Source organism: Musca autumnalis, unplaced genomic scaffold (genome assembly GCF_047663935.1).
Source record: "Musca autumnalis isolate F117 unplaced genomic scaffold, ASM4766393v1 scaffold_1, whole genome shotgun sequence".
In the NCBI taxonomy this organism is placed as follows: Eukaryota; Metazoa; Arthropoda; class Insecta; order Diptera; family Muscidae; genus Musca; species Musca autumnalis.
In genome coordinates, this window is record NW_027411644.1 from 306456601 (window position 1) to 306475321 (window position 18721).

An 18721-nucleotide genomic window follows, 5' to 3' on the forward strand; every position below is an offset into this window, starting at 1 on the left:
TTAATTTATTTCGTCTAACAAAAAGACTCATAAATGACTCCCTAAAGACTCATAAATTATTATAAACATGACTCTAAAAAGACTCGAAAAAGGGTCCGAAATTAATCAACAAAACACCAATAAATGATTGAAATACGAGGGCACCGTTAAATAGGGTAGGGTACAATCATCATGTATTGAAATAAATATAGTCTTAAAGTGCTCTCAATACCCTATTTAACGGTGCCCTCCATATATCCGCAGGGTTCATAAATTTTTCCTAGAGGGCCCCTCAATAGGTCCACCCACAAATATAGAGTGTTTTCATAAACGGCCAATATTTCAAAATTTCTACAATCATCATGTATTGAAATAAATATAGTCTTATAGTGCTCTCAATACCCTATTTAACAGTGCCCTCCATATATCCGCAGGGTTCATAAATTTTTCCTAGAGGGCCCCTCAATAGGTCCACCCACAAATATAGAGTGTTTTCATAAACGGTCAATATTTCAAAATTTCTACAATCATCATGTATTGAAATAAATATAGTCTTAAAGTGCTCTCAATACCCTATTTAACGGTGCCCTCCATATATCCGCAGGGTTCATAAATCCCAAATATAGAGTGTTTTCATAAACGGTCAATATTTCAAAATTTCTACAATCATCATGTATTGAAATAAATATAGTCTTATAGTGCTCTCAATACCCTATTTAACGGTGCCCTCCATATATCCGCAGGGTTCATAAATTTTTCCTAGAGGGCCCCTCAATAGGTCCACCTACAAATATAGAGTGTTTTCATAAACGGTCAATATTTCAAAATTTCTACAATCATCATGTATTGAAATAAATATAGTCTTATAGTGCTCTCAATACCCTATTTAACGGTGCCCTCCATATATCCGCAGGGTTCATAAATCCCAAATATAGAGTGTTTTCATAAACGGTCAATATTTCAAAATTTCTACAATCATCATGTATTGAAATAAATATAGTCTTATAGTGCTCTCAATACCCTATTTAACGGTGCCCTCCATATATCCGCAGGGTTCATAAATTTTTCCTAGAGGGCCCCTCAATAGGTCCACCCACAAATATAGAGTGTTTTCATAAACGGTCAATATTTCAAAATTTCTACAATCATCATGTATTGAAATAAATATAGTCTTATAGTGCTCTCAATACCCTATTTAACAGTGCCCTCCCCCTCAATAGGTCCACCCACAAATATAGAGTGTTTTCATAAACGGTCAATATTTCAAAATTTCTACAATCATCAGGTATTGAAATAAATATAGTCTTATAGTGCTCTCAATACCCTATTTAACGGTGCCCTCCATATATCCGCAGGGTTCATAAATTTTTCCTAGAGGGCCCCTCAATAGGTCCACCCACAAATATAGAGTGTTTTCATAAACGGTCAATATTTCAAAATTTCTACAATCATCATGTATTGAAATAAATATAGTCTTAAAGTGCTCTCAATACCCTATTTAACGGTGCCCTCCATATATCCGCAGGGTTCATAAATTTTTCCTAGAGGGCCCCTCAATAGGTGAACCCCCAAATATAGAGTGTTTTCATAAACGGTCAATATTTCAATATTTCTACAATCATCATGTATTGAAATAAATATAGTCTTATAGTGCTCTCAATACCCTATTTAACGGTGCCCTCCATATATCCGCAGGGTTCATAAATTTTTCCTAGAGGGCCCCTCAATAGGTGAACCCCCATATAGTGTTTTCATAAACGGTCAATATTTCAAAATTTCTACAATCATCATGTATTGAAATAAATATAGTCTTATAGTGCTCTCAATACCCTATTTAACGGTGCCCTCCATATATCCGCAGGGTTCATAAATTTTTCCTAGAGGGCCCCTCAATAGGTCCACCCACAAATATAGAGTGTTTTCATAAACGGTCAATATTTCAAAATTTCTACAATCATCAGGTATTGAAATAAATATAGTCTTATAGTGCTCTCAATACCCTATTTAACGGTGCCCTCCATATATCCGCAGGGTTCATAAATTTTTCCTAGAGGGCCCCTCAATAGGTCCACCCACAAATATAGAGTGTTTTCATAAACGGTCAATATTTCAAAATTTCTACAATCATCATGTATTGAAATAAATATAGTCTTAAAGTGCTCTCAATACCCTATTTAACGGTGCCCTCCATATATCCGCAGGGTTCATAAATTTTTCCTAGAGGGCCCCTCAATAGGTGAACCCCCAAATATAGAGTGTTTTCATAAACGGTCAATATTTCAATATTTCTACAATCATCATGTATTGAAATAAATATAGTCTTATAGTGCTCTCAATACCCTATTTAACGGTGCCCTCCATATATCCGCAGGGTTCATAAATTTTTCCTAGAGGGCCCCTCAATAGGTGAACCCCCATATAGTGTTTTCATAAACGGTCAATATTTCAAAATTTCTACAATCATCATGTATTGAAATAAATATAGTCTTATAGTGCTCTCAATACCCTATTTAACGGTGCCCTCCATATATCCGCAGGGTTCATAAATTTTTCCTAGAGGGCCCCTCAATAGGTCCACCCACAAATATAGAGTGTTTTCATAAACGGTCAATATTTCAAAATTTCTACAATCATCATGTATTGAAATAAATATAGTCTTAAAGTGCTCTCAATAACCTATTTAACGGTGCCCTCCATATATCCGCAGGGTTCATAAATTTTTCCTAGAGGGCCCCTCAATAGGTGAACCCCCAAATATAGAGTGTTTTCATAAACGGTCAATATTTCAATATTTCTACAATCATCATGTATTGAAATAAATATAGTCTTATAGTGCTCTCAATACACTATTTAACGGTGCCCTCCATATATCCGCAGGGTTCATAAATTTTTCCTAGAGGGCCCCTCAATAGGTGAACCCCCAAATATAGAGTGTTTTCATAAACGGTCAATATTTCAAAATTTCTACAATCATCATGTATTGAAATAAATATAGTCTTATAGTGCTCTCAATACCCTATTTAACGGTGCCCTCCATATATCCGCAGGGTTCATAAATTTTTCCTAGAGGGCCCCTCAATAGGTCCACCCCCAAATATAGAGTGTTTTCATAAACGGTCAATATTTCAAAATTTCTACAATCATCATGTATTGAAATAAATATAGTCTTAAAGTGCTCTCAATACCCTATTTAACGGTGCCCTCCATATATCCGCAGGGTTCATAAATTTTTCCTAGAGGGCCCCTCAATAGGTCCACCCACAAATATAGAGTGTTTTCATAAACGGTCAATATTTCAAAATTTCTATCCATTTTGCAGGTTTCATAAATTTTTCCTAGAGGGCCCCTCAATAGGTCCACCCACAAATATAGAGTGTTTTCATAAACGGTCAATATTTCAAAATTTCTACAATCATCATGTATTGAAATAAATATAGTCTTATAGTGCTCTCAATACCCTATTTAACGGTGCCCTCCATATATCCGCAGGGTTCATAAATTTTTCCTAGAGGGCCCCTCAATAGGTGAACCCCCATATAGAGTGTTTTCATAAACGGTCAATATTTCAAAATTTCTACAATCATCATGTATTGAAATAAATATAGTCTTAAAGTGCTCTCAATACCATATTTAACGGTGCCCTCCATATATCCGCAGGGTTCATAAATTTTTCCTAGAGGGCCCCTCAATAGGTCCACCCCCAAATATAGAGTGTTTTCATAAACGGTCAATATTTCAAAATTTCTACAATCATCATGTATTGAAATAAATATAGTCTTAAAGTGCTCTCAATACCCTATTTAACGGTGCCCTCCATATATCCGCAGGGTTCATAAATTTTTCCTAGAGGGCCCCTCAATAGGTCCACCCACAAATATAGAGTGTTTTCATAAACGGTCAATATTTCAAAATTTCTACAATCATCATGTATTGAAATAAATATAGTCTTATAGTGCTCTCAATACCCTATTTAACGGTGCCCTCCATATATCCGCAGGGTTCATAAATTTTTCCTAGAGGGCCCCTCAATAGGTCCACCCACAAATATAGAGTGTTTTCATAAACGGTCAATATTTCAAAATTTCTACAATCATCATGTATTGAAATAAATATAGTCTTATAGTGCTCTCAATACCCTATTTAACGGTGCCCTCCATATATCCGCAGGGTTCATAAATTTTTCCTAGAGGGCCCCTCAATAGGTCCACCCACAAATATAGAGTGTTTTCATAAACGGTCAATATTTCAAAATTTCTACAATCATCATGTATTGAAATAAATATAGTCTTATAGTGCTCTCAATACCCTATTTAACCGTGCCCTCCATATATCCGCAGGGTTCATAAATTTTTCCTAGAGGGCCCCTCATTAGGTCCATCCCATACATGAAGGCATTTAATCATCGGTCCATTTTGTTTAATCTTCTCCAAAAATTCCCAATTTTCTCAAAATATCCACAATAAAATACTTAGTGCTATGCATGTGCTTATTTTTTTTATTCTGAGTTCATATTCCGCAGGGTTCATAAATTTTTCCTAGAGGGCCCCTCAATAGGTCCACCCACAAATATAGAGTGTTTTCATAAACGGTCAATATTTCAAAATTTCTACAATCATCATGTATTGAAATAAATATAGTCTTATAGTGCTCTCAATACCCTATTTAACAGTGCCCTCCCCCTCAATAGGTCCACCCACAAATATAGAGTGTTTTCATAAACGGTCAATATTTCAAAATTTCTACAATCATCATGTATTGAAATAAATATAGTCTTATAGTGCTCTCAATACCCTATTTAACGGTGCCCTCCATATATCCGCAGGGTTCATAAATTTTTCCTAGAGGGCCCCTCAATAGGTCCACCCACAAATATAGAGTGTTTTCATAAACGGTCAATATTTCAAAATTTCTACAATCATCATGTATTGAAATAAATATAGTCTTAAAGTGCTCTCAATACCCTATTTAACGGTGCCCTCCATATATCCGCAGGGTTCATAAATTTTTCCTAGAGGGCCCCTCAATAGGTGAACCCCCAAATATAGAGTGTTTTCATAAACGGTCAATATTTCAATATTTCTACAATCATCATGTATTGAAATAAATATAGTCTTATAGTGCTCTCAATACCCTATTTAACGGTGCCCTCCATATATCCGCAGGGTTCATAAATTTTTCCTAGAGGGCCCCTCAATAGGTGAACCCCCATATAGTGTTTTCATATACGGTCAATATTTCAAAATTTCTACAATCATCATGTATTGAAATAAATATAGTCTTATAGTGCTCTCAATACCCTATTTAACGGTGCCCTCCATATATCCGCAGGGTTCATAAATTTTTCCTAGAGGGCCCCTCAATAGGTCCACCCACAAATATAGAGTGTTTTCATAAACGGTCAATATTTCAAAATTTCTACAATCATCATGTATTGAAATAAATATAGTCTTAAAGTGCTCTCAATAACCTATTTAACGGTGCCCTCCATATATCCGCAGGGTTCATAAATTTTTCCTAGAGGGCCCCTCAATAGGTGAACCCCCAAATATAGAGTGTTTTCATAAACGGTCAATATTTCAATATTTCTACAATCATCATGTATTGAAATAAATATAGTCTTATAGTGCTCTCAATACACTATTTAACGGTGCCCTCCATATATCCGCAGGGTTCATAAATTTTTCCTAGAGGGCCCCTCAATAGGTGAACCCCCAAATATAGAGTGTTTTCATAAACGGTCAATATTTCAAAATTTCTACAATCATCATGTATTGAAATAAATATAGTCTTATAGTGCTCTCAATACCCTATTTAACGGTGCCCTCCATATATCCGCAGGGTTCATAAATTTTTCCTAGAGGGCCCCTCAATAGGTCCACCCCCAAATATAGAGTGTTTTCATAAACGGTCAATATTTCAAAATTTCTACAATCATCATGTATTGAAATAAATATAGTCTTAAAGTGCTCTCAATACCCTATTTAACGGTGCCCTCCATATATCCGCAGGGTTCATAAATTTTTCCTAGAGGGCCCCTCAATAGGTCCACCCACAAATATAGAGTGTTTTCATAAACGGTCAATATTTCAAAATTTCTATCCATTTTGCAGGTTTCATAAATTTTTCCTAGAGGGCCCCTCAATAGGTCCACCCACAAATATAGAGTGTTTTCATAAACGGTCAATATTTCAAAATTTCTACAATCATCATGTATTGAAATAAATATAGTCTTATAGTGCTCTCAATACCCTATTTAACGGTGCCCTCCATATATCCGCAGGGTTCATAAATTTTTCCTAGAGGGCCCCTCAATAGGTGAACCCCCATATAGAGTGTTTTCATAAACGGTCAATATTTCAAAATTTCTACAATCATCATGTATTGAAATAAATATAGTCTTAAAGTGCTCTCAATACCCTATTTAACGGTGCCCTCCATATATCCGCAGGGTTCATAAATTTTTCCTAGAGGGCCCCTCAATAGGTCCACCCCCAAATATAGAGTGTTTTCATAAACGGTCAATATTTCAAAATTTCTACAATCATCATGTATTGAAATAAATATAGTCTTAAAGTGCTCTCAATACCCTATTTAACGGTGCCCTCCATATATCCGCAGGGTTCATAAATTTTTCCTAGAGGGCCCCTCAATAGGTCCACCACAAATATAGAGTGTTTTCATAAACGGTCAATATTTCAAAATTTCTACAATCATCATGTATTGAAATAAATATAGTCTTATAGTGCTCTCAATACCCTATTTAACGGTGCCCTCCATATATCCGCAGGGTTCATAAATTTTTCCTAGAGGGCCCCTCAATAGGTCCACCCACAAATATAGAGTGTTTTCATAAACGGTCAATATTTCAAAATTTCTACAATCATCATGTATTGAAATAAATATAGTCTTATAGTGCTCTCAATACCCTATTTAACGGTGCCCTCCATATATCCGCAGGGTTCATAAATTTTTCCTAGAGGGCCCCTCAATAGGTCCACCCACAAATATAGAGTGTTTTCATAAACGGTCAATATTTCAAAATTTCTACAATCATCATGTATTGAAATAAATATAGTCTTATAGTGCTCTCAATACCCTATTTAACCGTGCCCTCTATATATCCGCAGGGTTCATAAATTTTTCCTAGAGGGCCCCTCATTAGGTCCATCCCATACATGAAGGCATTTAATCATCGGTCCATTTTGTTTAATCTTCTCCAAAAATTCCCAATTTTCTCAAAATATCCACAATAAAATACTTAGTGCTATGCATGTGCTTATTTTTTTTATTCTGAGTAATCTTCTAAAACATACATATATCCATGAAAATCGTTTTTCAAAATCGTTTTTACAACTGTTATACGAATCTGTTATACAACTGTTATATTGTTATACCACCACCATTGTGGTTTTTGTCTCCGCTAGTTAAAATCGTTTTTATCTTCACACCCATCAGTCGGATCAAAAAAGACTCGAATTTGATTAAAATTTTCAAAAAATGCTGACTGGGTATATGTACATGGTATGTCAATACAAACCTCAACATACAAACGAGGAGAGCATCCCCACTGTAAAAAACCCTAAAATTCTAGGTGTCACCTTTGACAACACATATCAATTCAACAAACACTCGGAGCTCGCATCAAATAAAGACCGATGACGAAAAAAAATCCTCAAGACGCTCTCAGGCAGCACATGGGGCAAACACAAGGAAACCATGATTACAAAGCCATAGGACGCCACTCCTCGACTATGCTGATCCTGCATGGACTCCATTAGTAATACACACTGGAGTAGCATGCAAACTGTGCAAAACTCGGCACTGAGAATAGCAACAAAGTGCCACTCCAAAACCCCCAGAAGAACACTTGCACCACGAATGCAAAATGTTAAATGTAAGACGGCATTCAACCTTCCTAACAAAACAGCACCAACTCAAATGAACTTCCCCAATCACCCAAACCACACCACCACATACACACCGAGAGAGAAATCCCAATTAGACATGACTTTCGCAAAAACAAAGAAATGCTACCCCAACTGAACCCAATAAGCGAATGAACAATATAAGAAGCCTCCAAACAACTCCACACTCCATAAACTCATACTCCTACAGTGTTGTACTTGGAGGCAGACCCCCACCCATCAATGATGAAGAGAGGAAATTGTCTTGAGATACGAGATGCACCCTATCGCAGCTTAGGTCGGGACTCTCTAATTATCTAAACAGCTAGCTAAGTCAAATGAATCCAGAAATCCGAGCAGCAGTCCCCTGCACACGACCAGACATCTTTCTGCAAAACCCCACAGATCTGACAACTGAGGCGCTATGGACACATCCAATTCAGGCAGCAATCTTCCTTGGATTTAATGTGGAATAGTAAAATGTCACTATTTCTAATTTTCAAAATCTTTCTCTTTGTTCATCATGACTTGTGGCTTTCTGCCCTAGGCGAGATGTGTATGTGAGCAGATTGTTAGCTTTACGTTTTGCATGGTTAATGAGAATGCTCCTACCAGAATTAGCGGAGAGCGCCAGACATAACCATCGTGTCACCAGGTCTGACAAATGACGTCCGGTGGTAACCTGTCGTTTGGGTCAGACAGTTATATTGCACCATTCGTTCAATACACACCTAAATATTAAGTTGTAGAGTTGCTTAACGTGTATGTGGTAACGGGAAGCTTTAATGCTCCTCATGAGAGTGGCATACAGGCCTCGGAAATGACTAGAGGGGTATAGTGCTGGCTGAGCAGATTGATAGCTCTACGTTTTGCACGGTCAATGAGGACGCCCCTTCCAGAATTAGAGGAGCGTGTCACAGTTCGCCAGACATAACCATCGTGTCACCTGGTCTGACAAATGACGTCACCTGGCAACCCGTAATTTCCCTTGGATCAGACCATCTACCCATAATTGTGCCAATCAACAAACCACCCGATTTCATCACCTCTGAACGACGCACTTTAATCAATCATGAGAATGCTAATTGGCTTAGATAGAGAGAGTTCACCAATCACCGATTTCCAGATCTGCCCATTCATTATGATGTTCGAGTAACGGAAGGGCGTTCCGAGTCATCATCACTGCTGCAGACGCTCGCCATATACCGGCTGGTCGAATACGCCAAATGAGTCCAAACTACCCAGCAGAGGCGGTGGGACTAGCAAATGAGAGTGATGAGCTTCGTCGAGCCAACCCATGACACCAGATTCAATGAGTTGACACCGAAAGTTAACAGGCTGGTCGGTGAGCATAAACGGAACAAGTGCAAATCATCAGAAGAGTTGCAACATTGGTGCCGGAATGCGCGAATTGTGGGCAACAGTTAAGTCAATCTTGAACCCTGGAAGGAACGAAGATAGGAACTCAGTCATGCCTGGCGGGTGCACAAGTCGACAGAACAAGGCGACAATGACAAGGCGAAGAGAAGAGTACTACGTCGCATTAGATCTCTTATTGCGGAGGAGAAACCACCACAATTTACAATGGACGATGTTGCGAATGCCATCAGGAACGCTAAATCTTCCAAAACGTTAGGCCCTTATGAAATCTCCATGGTAATGCTGAAACAGCTGGATTAGCAGGGAGTCGAGTATCACACCAAAGTTCTCAACCTGTCGCTAGCCACCCACATTGTCCCCAAAGTCTGGAAAATTGACAGGCTGGTCCCGCAACTGAAGTGACGGCAAGGATAACAGCAAAGGTGAATCATACAGACCGATTTCGCTTTTATCGCCTGTTGCAGAAACTCGTGCGGCTTTACATTTCCCAAAAGTCATAAATAGCTATGTAGTTGCCGATCGTCAGCATTGGTTCCGTAAGGTTCCCAGCAAGACAACAGCTCTTGGTGAGATTGTTTCCCAAGGTGGGGTAGTATCTCCGGAACTGTTTAACCTTGCTCAGGTGTTACCGTGAAAGCCATCCTAATCGCCATATGGTAGATAGGACCCCTTACCCAAGCTGCCAGGAGTGATCTTCATGATTTAGAAAGAGAGGTCCAACGTTACAATAGAGAACCCCTAGATCAACTATTGTGTGAATGTGGTCCTCGTAGAAAATCCACATCTATCGCAGCTAAGGAGCGTCAGCTGGTACGACAAACCAGAGTAGTTTTGGCCCAACGAAGCTTGGGATGTTATGGGGCACTAATCAATGACACAGTGCAAAATATCTGCCCAGCATGCGGTACAGACTCTGAACCTTTTCAACTGCCCTGCCAAGACTACTCAACTAACTCCAGTGGATCTGTGGTTACAACCCATCGAAAATATCCACATAACTAGATCTGGAGATTCACTGTGACCCAAATTCACCACGAAAACGTTTGACAAATCCCTGAAATGATCTTTTTTGACATATAGTGGAGAGCGGTTTAATAGACTTATGGCTCTAAAATCCTATCAAGTGAAGTGAGTCTGTCATTTGCTGTTGTTATAAGTTTAATCAGCCTTCATTGAATCCTAAAATTCAATCAAAATAAATCCTCAAAATAAACATTGATCAGTTTTCAAAAAAAAAGTAAAAAATAAAGAACATTGCAAAGGATTTCGTCCTCCACTACAAAAACGATGTTAAGGAAAAAAAAACTTGACCAAATGAAATATTCCGAAACCCATTAAAAATGCGTGTGTGTGCATGGGTGCTCGAATGTGTGGAGAGATATATTGTTGTAATATCATTCGTTAGTTTGCAATGCGATTTACACCATTATAACAACCATACCACATACCCACCATCATCGTCATCATCTATCTCTATCAAAGTATGTATGGTGGTGGTCGGACAGTTGGTCGGTCGATCGGATGGATGGTCGGTTGATAGCCTAGTCGGTTTGGTCGTTCTGTTTGTTTCTGGCTTTTGTGTACGAATAATAATAATTCGTTGTGCGGAATTGCCCAGTTTCTAGTAGCAGTCGTAGTAGTATTTGTCCGTGGTTGTTGTTGTTGCTATTGTAGTATGTGCCTAGTCGTCGTCGTCACTCGCCCGCGGCTTGTATCTACTCTTAGTCGGATTGCATGCTGGAATGTGAATGGAATTCCAAATATTTCATCGTTTTACAGAAAAGCGGCGATCAATTTTTGTTTCTTTTTTTTTTTTTGCTTTTTTTTCTTCATACAAACAATAACAACATGTTTCTCCTTCATATACAACAACGACGACGACGAGAGGAGTAGATATATCAACAACAAATACATGTTCCGACATCTAAAAAGGTACATATGGACAAAGTATGCGCATACATAGTACATATGTGTCCTCCACACTCTTATAGCAGCTGGTGGCGACTATAGCTCTGCAGATCATGAGGTTGGTGATGATGATGTTGTTGACGACGACGATGGCTGGCTGGCTGAATGCAGCAACACATTTCCACATAGTCCGATAATATGAAATTGTTATACTCTATATTACACTTGCATTATACAGTGACTCACAATATTGAACGGATGAATTTGAGGTTTTCATTTATTTATTTTTTTTATTTGGAGTTGAGCGAAATGTGTGATTGGTTGTTCGTTTATATTCGCTTAATCTGGCTCTGGGTCTACCTCCAGTTATAGGAATGTGTCTGCTCCGTTGGAATTTGCCTACAGATCTACTGGAGTTAGTTGAGTAGCTTTGGCAGGGCAGTTGAACAGGTGCAGTCTATCGTGCGGCCTGTGCTACATGCTGGGCAGATGTTTTGCACGGCCCCACTGATCCTTGCCCTACAGGAATTTAGACCTCTACAGAATCCAGAGCGTTTTTGAGACGCACCTAAGCTGCGATAGATGGGGTATGTTCTCCGAGGACCGCATATGGTGATTACAATGGCTCTTACGGTAACACCCGAGCAAGTACTGCAACGAAAACATGCTATTGTGTTGCTGTGCCCGACGAATCTTTGTCTCATCATGTGGAAGATCCATTCAAGACATGAGGAGGCACCATGTCACAGTTCTCGGGGTGATATTTCGACAGGTTTGAATATTTTTCCATCGCATTGCACTTATATTCGCGAACCATAATGGCGCCGCATTGCTTACCACAGAAGAACATATCACTTAATATGTGGTCAACAAAGTTTCTTTATCTGCCCCCAAGTACTGCCGGCTAGAGACTTTTAGGACTATTTTCCAACATCTTAACTTGTCGCATATAGCAGTGGCATGTGTGGACAACATGAACATGCTGTCAAATGGGACCCTTAGAATTTTTGGGAAGTTTGTGGTCGGAATTCTGCTACCATCAACCATGACATTCAACTCTGTTCTCACCTGCGGCTTTAATGTGGTGAACAGAGTGGCCGTAGATTTAGTAGCGGATATTTGCATATTCCTCGCGTGGAAAAAGATGGTAATATGGGTCAAATAGGAATTCAGTCTTTCTCAAATGTCAGAGATGGTACCTGACGAGACGATCGTACAATCATCCGAATATACCTTACCATTTCAATGCCGTCTGGAGGGGTCGGAAAGCAGGAGATATAGATGTTAAACAGTTCAGGAAATATCACCCACCCTGGGGAACTTCCTGTTTCACTCTACGGGGTTTGGATTTCTTGTTCCTAAATTACACGTAAGACTATCCAAAGTTTCAGACTTGGCCGGAGGGCTATTTGCTCAATGAACTCAAACAGCGTGGATGGCTTGATAGTATCAAAGGATTTTGATAAGTCAAGCGCCACCATCACTGTTCTATCACACGGCTTTCTCTGGTTGAGTCCTCGAAAATATGTGTAGAGATGGCGTGCAGTGCTGCTGTCATGCTGTGCTGGTTAGCTGGATAGCTATTTCTAAAGCTGGGTAGGTCTGAGATCTCAATCGGCCTATACGATTCACATTTGCTGGTATCCTTGCCTGGTTTCAGGAGAGGGACCATTTTCTAGACTTCGGGAACAATGAGCGTGGCTAGCGATAGGATGATAACTTTAGTGAGATACCCCACTACCGGCAGCTGTTTCAGCATTACCAAGGGTATTCCATCAGAGCCCAACGTTTTAGCGTTCCTGATGGCTTTCGCAACATCATCCATTGTAAACTGTGGTGGTCTAATGCGACGTAGTACTCTTCGCCCTGTCACTCCCGGGGTGCTCAACAAACAGTCGCACCTCTTCGAGTCAGTCAACGTAACGTCGCCACACGTGACTGAGGTCCTATCTTCCCTCCTTCCAGGGTTCGAGAGTGACTTAACCGTTGCCCACAATTAACTAATAACGGCTCCAATGTTGCAACTCTTCAGATGAAATCGGGCGGTCTGCTGACGGAGACAATTATGGGGAGGTGGTCTGATCCAAGAGAAATGACGGGTTGCCAGGTGACGTCATTTGTCAGACCAGGTGACACGATGGTTATGTCTGGCGAAGTGTGACACTCTCCTCTCATTCTGGTAGGGGCGTCCTCGTTGACCGTACAAAACTTCAGAGGAGCGAATGCCACAACCCATGATGTGCATTAAATTCCTCCAAGACTAGACTGTTATGACCTACCAAAAGCGGGCGGCTAATGTTAGGCTTGTTACCTGAGATACTGCTATTTATCGGAGAAATGTATAGCTCAGCAACTCTACCTCGACAGGAACCAACGTTTTGAATGATTTAGCGTTTCGGATTATATCGGCAGAAATCTTAATCGACATACTGATCATATCTTCACCCTGTCAATCTCGCGATAATCGACAAATTGTCTGTAAAATAAATCGCGCACGTCATTGGATCAGCCAACATGATGAGACCAAATGTGTCTGAAGTTCTAGTTTCCTTTCTTCTCAAGATGTTAGTTTTTTCCCTCTTCAAAGTTCAGAACTGCGGTGATCTAGCTAAATTTTTTCTACTGACACGCACTTACTGACATTTATATCTCCACTGTCACTACTTTGGTTCGGGCAAGCTCATCAATCTCATTTGGGTTATTCCGAGTTTGGAAAGTTAGTCCCAGCTTGGGTATTCGACTAGCAGATATTTAGCGAACGGATGCAGCATTGATAATGTCCTGGAATTGCAGAAAATGTTACGTTCAGTGGTGATGGTCTGACCCAAGAGAAATTACAAGATTTATATGTCGGCGTAGTGTGGCACTCTCCACTAATTCTGGAGGGCGTTTCATTCACCGTGTTGAACATTGGAGCTATTTCTCTGGACATTGGGTGGTAATACGTCCCCTATGACAGATGGTTCGAACACAGCTCGACATTCCGTGTTTAAATACCACTCCACTTCGATAAACATTTCAAAATAAATTTTAACTAAATTTTAAATTTATTATCATTTTGTAAACACTGTCTTCTTGAAATTTGTGTTTTTTCTTTGTATGACTTGCACATACTCTAAATATCCCATCATCGTCATCATATCTCGCCTTCATTTCGATACAATTCGCGCATTTCATTCCTTTGCTCTGCTGCTTAGCCGTTGCTGCTACTGCGCCTCTAACTGCACTTGTTTTCGTCGTTTTTTGGCGTTGTTCTCGCCCGCTGCTAGTGATAATTACATATTTTCATCATTTTCCAATTCCAAACATAGACACACACTCACATATATGTGCCCACGACAGACATACATAGTACTCTTGTTTTCAATATTTTTCTTTTCGGATCTCCTCGGTGTAAATGTATGTATCTTTGTTATTCTTTTCTGATCTAGTGTTCTTGTTGTATTCTGTTGTGTATAGTAGTGATTGGCATGAAATTTTTGTACATAAAAAAGGCACAAATTATTTGGACGCAAGCAACAACAACAACAAATCAAAAATAATAAAAATTCTTTTTGGTTGAATAAAGGAGGCCGAGATCAAAAAACAAAGCCAATCAGATTAAAAAGTAACGCAAACGCCGCCAGAAATGCGGACGATATCTTAAGGTCTTATGTAGCAATTGGAGAATTAGGCACAACCTAATGGTAAATAATTGTATGTACTTTCTACTAATAATTTCCAAGAGGAGGGAATTATCTCGCGAGTGCTGCTGGAACTCCTTCTAATCCCCTTCTAATATATATAAATTCGAAAACTCGTATTTTTTTTTAGAATTTAAAGCGCTCGCATTTCTCCTCTCCTTAGTAGTATTATCACGGTCACATTTAATTGGGACTCTTCGACGTTCTGTTGATATCTAATAGAATCGGTCTGAGCTCTCCTCACGATAGCACTTTAGGTTTGTCAGTCAATTTTTCCTAATTGTCTAATTGTGGGTGATAAAAGTAATTACCGACAACCGATTTATTTTTACATGCCAAAACTCCCCTTTGAGACTTTTTTTAATCCTCTTAGAGTTTTTTCCATCACATCCACCAAAAACAATGATTTTCAGTATTATTTTTGTTTAATTCCTGATCTTCCTCGGATATTATTCATTTCTCGGAGAAATCATCTTAAAAAGTCTCTCGCCACGATCAAATGACAACAAAACACAAATGTCGCAGAATCTTTACAATGACGGCGCTTTGAATAACGACGCGACTTTGTTCTTTGTTAAAAAAAAATCACATAGGACTGGCCCATGGGAGAGAGAGGGGGGAGGGAGTCAGAACAAAACAGAACGAAATTCATTTTGTAAACGAATGACATGAAGAAGAGGAATTTCTTGTTCTTCATTTCATGTTTCTGTCGATTCGTCGTCATATTATATTCCTGTGTGACAATGCAAAACCAACGACACATGCAACAAATATCTTCTATTCACATTCTTTGCACTTTTTTCTTTTATGCTTCACAAATGAAAAACAAATAAATGAATAATAAATTTAAAATTCATTTGGCTTTTTAAATTCCTTCTCATTCCATTAATTTGGCACTTGTTGAACTAACTTGTACAACATACATACATAAAGATATTTACTTCTCCATTACTTGTTGCGCTTTCAAATCGATAATTTCATTTCATTCTCTTACATGTTTATTTATTTATTTTCTACAATTCGTTGCACTATTTCTTTTTTCTTAAAACACACACACACAATTTATTTTTATATTTTCTTATATCGTGGTTTTTGTAGTTGGTTATTTTTTCTTTTTCTTGTGTTTATTATGTGAGTGAATTTTTTCTTCTTAGCGAGATTATCATCTACTCGTTGCTTTTTGTTGAGAGACTAACGAACGATATTTCTTATTGCCTTGTGAACTCGTTACTTTTGGGCATGGACTTTTTTTCTTCTTCGGGGGAATAATAATCATTAAATTAGTTTAATAATAATTAGTTTAATATTTAGTTTTCACAAAATTAACATTCTCCACACTTTAGTGCATCATATTTCACAATTTTCTATAAATTAATTGTTATTTAAATAGGAAAATTAACAAAAAATGTTGCCGAAATTTTGTTTCTGTCGATTTTAATAAGTCGTGCGCAGAGAACCGAGCCATACTAATGTTAATGACAACGGCGATGTTGTGAATAAGAATAAAAACTGCGTTAATGAAAATAATGTAGTATAGTCCCTGTCCACACTAGAGTGATTTCATAAAAAAATGCATGAAATTATGCGTCTCTAGATCGACCTCCATGGTCGAGTAAAATCATAAAATTGATGTAGTGGGGAATTCGATTTAAGAACACCTAATACTATGTTTACATTTACGAAATCCACTCGATTTCATCTGTAATTTCCTTTGTGTATACGTCAAATGAAAACTCATCGGAAATCGATTGGATTTCATTTGACGTTTGAGCAATGGAATTGACAGTTGAAATCGAGTGGATTTCGTAAATGTAAACATAGTATAATTTCATGAAATTTTTTAATGAAATTCACCGTAGTGTGGACCGGGACATACATTTACACATTATAGTATAATAGTATTTTTATATTGTTACGGAATTAGGTTTAACTAATCTCCGTGTAGACGTTGTTTTATTCCCCGATACGATTTGTACCAAATAAAACAGGGTTCGTTTCAGATTACGTTTCTAAAATGCTTTATTTAATTTATTACACTTTTTCGGAACTGACTGTTATAGCTAAGTACCATGGTACAAATACACAGGTAGCCGCATCGGCAATTGTTGGTAACATAAGGTGTCAAAATTTGACATCAATTCAATGCAGTTGACACATTAGCTCTGTTCCTTTACGTACCTGAGGTTACCATTTCTTACCATTTTTAACCTGCAAAGTGTTCCTTTACTTTAAAAAGCATACAATTTATATGAGACCAGTTCACCACTTTTACCATTTTTTGCCACTGTTACCATTTTTAAAAGTAAAGGAACAGACCAATTATGTTACCATCAGCTGGCATGATAATGCTACCTGTATTATTGTACCATGCTAAGTACACAGCTTTACTTTACTTCTTTACTAGTCGATTCGAAGAAATTTATCACTGATCACTCTTTGCCCGTCATCTGATATTTATATGCCCACATTTATCGTTTGGAAGTATCTGGAGCATGCATCTGGCAACCTCGAGAAGCCAACTAAAGGGCTGTTTACACCATCTATCAATGTCGTATGAGATGTCAAATTTTCTACCTGCGCATGTTGTACACATAGTGTGACCACTATGAAAATTTTCATTTATCAAAATGATTTGGCAACTCATATGTAAATTTTTCATTTAGGGAGCGCTCTATTTGATACGACATTCTCGTATGTAAACATAAATTTATCAGCTGTTTTCTGACATTCTCAAACAAAAAATGAAAAACAAAATCTTTTAAAAAAGAAAATGGATAGCTATGTATATTTAAATATTCAGTAAAGTAAATAAATGGTGTTTATAATGTTATTTTCGGATCGATTGGTCGAAAGCAGCATTCTTGGAAATGATTGCTTTGTGGCAAAAACATGAATGCCTCTATAACCCAAAAAACCAATTCTACCACAACAAACATGCTAGATATTCGGCCCTCAGTTAAACTAATTTTCCTTCAACCAAAATTAAAATTTGCGCAAATTTGCAACTCAAGAATAAATGTAAACAATCGCAAAAACAGGTGTTTTTATATTTATAGGTTATGTCATACGAAAATAACATTTGCAGGTATGAACGCACAAATTGAAAGTTTTATGGATGACGTCAATTTTGACAAACATAGAGAATGTCGAATGGGTGAAAGAAATGACAGCTCATACGACATTGATAGATGGTGTAAACAGCCCTTAACAACAAACACACAGACGCACACTCGCACCAAGCGAACAACAACACACATATACGGGATACAAACACAGAAGACAGACATGACGTAATGGACTATTATACAAGAAAGTACAACAAAAACAAATATAAGAAATGGCAACTAGGCGATAATTGAATGATTATGGCAAAACAAATGGAAACAGAGGCACATCAGTAATGGATACTTTACACGATATGTTTTTTTTACAAATGAGTTGTCACTTCTCCCATACAAAATGTATATGCAAAGTGACAACTCGTATGTAAAAAACATATCGTGTAAAGTACCCATAACATGTAAAGTAAGAACTAGAATGATGAAGATAATTCTACATGGTAGTTGTTGTTGCTTAAATAAACCCAGCAAAAAATTTTGGAAGTTGTGCGATTGGAGTTATGATTTCACAACATCTTTCGATGTAGTTCAACAGAGTTATGAAAAATGCACTCCGTTCGATACATTTTATAAGAAGTTGCTGTAGAGATCCCTACAGAAAAAAAACAGTTGGTTGATCCCTACACATATCTTCAAAAGATAAACAAGAATGTATGCATTTCGAAGAATTTGTTATAAAATAAAGAAATAACAACTTAAGTTGCAAACATATCTGCGGTAATTCACGAGACTGAAATGTTTAATGGAG

General features: G+C 37.9%; 1 protein-coding gene across 3 annotated transcripts in view; it reads right to left on the bottom strand.

Annotated features, from left to right (window-relative positions):
- wts (serine/threonine-protein kinase warts) overlaps window positions 1-16352 on the bottom strand; it is a 47989-nt gene extending 31637 nt beyond the window's left edge. Inside the window, exon 1 of one of the 3 annotated variants that reach the window (XM_073962084.1) lies at window positions 15782-16352. The gene's annotated coding sequence lies outside the window, so the exon portion shown is untranslated. The remainder of the gene's footprint in view (window positions 1-15781) is intronic. The other 2 variants (XM_073962083.1, XM_073962082.1) reach the window with 2 other exon arrangements.
- Window positions 16353-18721: the final 2369 nt, after the last annotated feature.